This window comes from Manis javanica, chromosome 10 (genome assembly GCF_040802235.1).
Source record: "Manis javanica isolate MJ-LG chromosome 10, MJ_LKY, whole genome shotgun sequence".
Classification (NCBI taxonomy): Eukaryota; Metazoa; Chordata; class Mammalia; order Pholidota; family Manidae; genus Manis; species Manis javanica.
This window is the reverse complement of record NC_133165.1, coordinates 107,904,333-107,909,300: the sequence shown is the minus strand read 5'-3', so window position 1 is coordinate 107,909,300 and position 4,968 is coordinate 107,904,333.

The window sequence follows — 4,968 nt, the reverse complement described above, 5'->3', positions numbered from 1 at the left end:
TAGATTCCACAGGAACTCCAAGGTGACCTAGTCCCTGGGAAATGGAGGTGGCATGAGGTTTTGTGGGCTATCCACACAGCTATGTGGGCTACATTGTGTCCCCCCAAAAATTCATGTGTTGAAGTCCTCACCCCAGGACCTTAGAATGCGACTGCATTTGCAAGTGGAGCCTTTAAAGAGGTAATTCAGGTTCAAGTGAGGTCTTTAGGGTGGGCCCTAATCCAATATGACTGGTGTCCCAGTAAGGCAAGGAGGTCTGGACACAGACACACACACACAGAGTGGAAAGGCCATGTGAGGACACAGGGAGATGACGGCCGTCTGCCAAAACAAGGGGCCTCAGAAGAAATCAACTCTGCCAACACCTTGGTACTGGAATTCGAGCCTCCAGAACCAAGACAATGAATTCTGTTGCGTAGGCTGCCTAGTCCGTGGGCTTTGTTACAGCAGCCCTAGGGAACGAATACAGCAGCCTAGCATGGAGAGGCAGGTCCCTCCACAAACATGTCTGATCCCTGTCACCACATGTGGCCACAGAAGGACCAGCTCAGGCCTAGACAGCCTGAGCCCCTATCATCGCCCCCGGCCCCTAACCCAAGGCGTGAAGGGAATCATAGCCCATCTGCCCCTCTAGCCCTGGAGTTGGGCCCTCCCTCACCCCTGGAAATAAGCTCCCAGCACCGCACACCCCCACTGGACAATCCTGTTCACTCCCTCCAATCTTCAGACAACAGGTCTTCAGGGCAACCATGCGTGTGACAATTTCCCTGTCACTATAGAGAGAAAAGAGGCTGTTACCCTGCCTTCCAAACACAGAGGCCTGGCTAGCACCTTTCCTTCCTGGAGCACACACAAAGCTTAGACACCAAGCATGGGCCTTACCGTCTTCTTCTCTCCCCCCCCACCACTTCCAGCCCTCCTTCCTGACCTCCTGTAGGCTACAACTGACAGACCTCACTTAAAACTAGCTTAAGAGAACTGGTTGACTTGCAGGACTGAAAAGTCCCTAAATTTTAGGTGTCGGCACCCTGAGGGATTGACAGGTGGAAGGATTCCAGAAAGAGCGTGCTGAGATAAAGAATGGGACGCATGCATGCAAAGGGACCATACACACCAGCCCTGCTGTGTGGTTTCAAAAAATCCTTAAAGCCAGGGCCGTCGGACCTGTGCCCGGGAACAGCCTTCCTCTTCCAGGGCCTGGGAGAGTGCCAGAGACAGTGACAGGCAGGAGTGCCCTGGGACACTCACCCCACCCCTACATCTTCTGTGACCTGCCCCCCGCACCTGCGCCCAGCACCCCCACTCAGTGACACTGTGCATATGGAGCAGGGTGGAGATGCCAAGGATCTGAAGACACCAAGCAACATGTGAGCACAGGGATTGTGATGCACAGAGAAGAAAGCAGAGCAGCTGCTCAGTGCCAAGTATGCCCACAGCCCCTGCCAGAGGGATTCTCATGCCCACTGTGAGGTCCAGAAAAATGAAGCTCAGCATGCCCCATGCACACAGCCAGGGAGGAGCAGAACTGTGCCTCCCATCTACATCAACCAAAAGGCCCTTGCTCTGTCCCAGCACAGCATGTGGCCACCGTGCCCTCCACTTGTCCCCTCCCCACCCCTGCCCTCTCCTAGGTGGCTCTCCTGCCTCCCCTACACCCACTTAGCTCCATCCTTGACCCATCCGCAGAGGTGCTGTTCCCACAAAAAGCTTGCACTGGGTCTCTGTCCCGACCTTGCTCAAGAACCTGCCATGGCTCCCCATTACTTCTAAGCATCAGAAATCCCCAGGCACAGAATGGCTCCCACTCGCCTATGTAATCAGATCTCTCCTTCCTCCTGTCACAGACCCTGCCCTCCAGACGGACTGATCTGCCAGCCCTCTGCTGAGAGGCCACCTCAACTACATGTGCCCACAATAATTTCTTTCCCTCTGAACCCCATGTTGAAGCGGGCAAGACAATGGCTCCCCAAAGAAGTCCACATCCTAATCCCTGGAGCCTGTGAATATGCTGTTTCATGGCAAAAGGGAATTAAGGTGGCTAATCAGCCGACCGTAGGGAGATTATCCTATATTATCTAGGAGGGGCCAATGTAATCACAAGTCTTAAAGTGGGAGAGGAGGCAGAAAAGATCAGAGTGACACACGTGAGGGTGGCCCTGAAGACGGAAGGGGGCTGGGCGTCAAGGAGCACAGGTGGCTGGAAAAGGCGGGGAAACAGACCATCCCCAGAGCCTCCAGAGGGAGCACAGTCCTGCCAACATCTCGATTTCAGCTCAACGACATCCACGTGAGACCTCTGATCTACGTACAGAATTGTAAGGTAATGGATTTGTATTGTTGAAGCCACTGAGTCAGTGGGTATTTGTTACAGCAGCAATAGGAAACTAATACACATACGCAGAGAAGGCCACACCAGAGGCCAAAATGACCTGGCTCCTGGGACCTTTGGTGAGCTATCTGTCCCTTCTTAGCCTTGATTTCCTCGATCATAAAGTAGAAGCTAGCCTCAAGCGTCATGAGGGTAGCAGAATGTTGAGTGCAGTGTAAATCCCGCGGCTCTCATGGCCTGGCAGGTGGCAAGATCATCTTGTTGGAAGGCAGATATTAGTGTCTTCCCAGGTTTTCTCTTCTCCAGATGAAACATCCTAACTCCCATGTGGCAATATTCCTCATGTTTCCAAGCATCTTATAATCAGGGTCATGTCTCCACACATGTCAGCATCCCAAGGCTGGGACCATCTTCCTTGTGGTCTTGAAAAAAGATCATTCTCATTATTGACAATCACAATAGCTATTATTATTCCAGCAGTTTTCCACCAGAATTGATTTTGTCTCCAAGGGACATTTGTCAATGTCTGGAGACATTTCTGGTTGTCATGGTTGAAAGATGCTGCTGGCATCTCATGGGTGGAGGCCAGGGCAGCTGCTGAACACCCTGCAGTGCCCAGGATGGCCCCTATCACAGAGCATGATCCAGCCTCAAATGTCAATAGTGCAGAGACTGAAACCTTGTGTTAGCCAGATGCTCACCATGTGCTAGGTTAGTTTTAGACATTTTATATCACAAGCTTTTAATCTTGCAACAACTTTGCAAGAGAGCATTAACATCCAAAAGACAAAACTCAGGCTCAGAAAGGTCAAGGAACTTGTCCAAAATCACACAGCTGGAAAGAGGCCTTGCAGGGCTGCTCACAAGACTATACTCTCTGCTCTCAAAGCCAAGGACAGCCCTCTTGACTGTGTCTGCCTTGTGCAGATCATAGAGGGGGTGGGTCACAGCAGGGCCCCGCATCCACAGGAGCCCCTTGCTGATGAAGACCTGGGCACTCAGGCTTCTCCCCTCACATCAGAGCCCACATCTTCTATGGGTGTCCACTTTAAAAACAAAAACATCACATAGGAAAGCCTGGCTTTTCAAAGATATCACCAAAAGCACTGCTTGTTTTATGAAGTACTTCGCTCAGTTACCTACTGATAAATCAATGAGTCAGGCTTTATCGGACACTGTTCTAAGCACACCCGAGCCCCCAGCACGCTTCCACAAGGTGCCTGAGAGTGCACTACCACACCGCGCACTTGGAGAAATGCACAAGTGCAAAGTCCTGGTCACAACATGATGTTCCCTGGGCGAAGCTGAAATAGGCGCAGTGAGAACCCGAATCTGCACAGAAACGTGCCCTTCACTTCTGTAGATTAGTCTCAGAACAGACACCACAAATGCCAGCTCTCACCAGGTTGTATTTAAATGGTTCCCTACATACTTGAACTGCCGTTCTCAGTGTGTGCTTGTGTACCTGTGTGTGTGTGTGTGTGTGTCTATACATGTACGCCCCTGTGTCTACACACACGCACGCAAGCATGCACACATGCACATATTTCCTTTACTTTAGATATAAAAAGATAAACACTAGGTGCTTTTGAAGTTGTTTCTCTTTTCCTTTATAGTTTTGGAAAAGGGGTGGGATCTTTAATTTGGGGGTGAAAACAAAGTACCCTTTAAACACACATATACACACATACATAAAGTGTGCAATTACACATATACACACATACATAAAGTGAGCCCAAATTTTGACAGAATAATAATTTTTGGTCCTCTCCAAAGAGACAATTTGTCATACCCACGACTGTTGCCTGCAAAAATAAATAAATAAAAGGGGGAAAAAAGAGAAAAGAAACAAACAAAAACAACAAAAACTATGGCCCCCGTGGTGGACTGCAGACTCTGTGGCCCACGCCCTTGGGGAGGTGGGCACTAGTGCCCTTGGATGGTCATGAACAGGGGCTCTGAGGTCAGATGGGCCTACTAACTTACCAGCTAGGCCACAGGAGCGCTAACCCCCCAGGGCCTCAGGTCCCTCAGCCGTACAGTGGGGACCATCACAACCCCTTCCTCGCGGGCTCATTATGGGTTAGATTTGTACAGTGCAATCATCATCCCATTGTACAGATGAGGAAGCTAAGGCTGAGAGAAGGGAAGTGTTTGCCTGCCTGCAAGTCACAGAATGGGACTCGACATGCAAGAGCTCGACCTTTACTCACTAAGTCTAACTTTCCAGACTCCAAAAGGAGATCTGAATCCCCTTCATGTAACTATTCCTCAAAGGAGTCGGTTTCTCTGCTACACCTACAGCAGGATTTGGGTCACAAAGCAGCAGCAGGTTGACACCCTCTGCTCAGGGTAAGAGCAGTTGGGCCTCTCCTGGCCCCCTGCCGCCTATGGCATGGTCTCCTTCTGCTGGGTGCTCGGAGTAGCCACTGGATAAACTTCCCCATTAAACCAGAATCCTGGCCCAGTAGGTACCACCTAGCCCCAGCTTCCCAGAGCTGCTGGCATTGCCCTGGCATTGTCCTCTAGCTCCCCCATCAGAGCTGCCTCGAGGGTAGCCACCACTCCCCACAGGAATGTGAGAGGGGTGGGCGGCTTGCCCAGGCAGATGGGTGTCTCCTTGTGCACTCAACACCTGC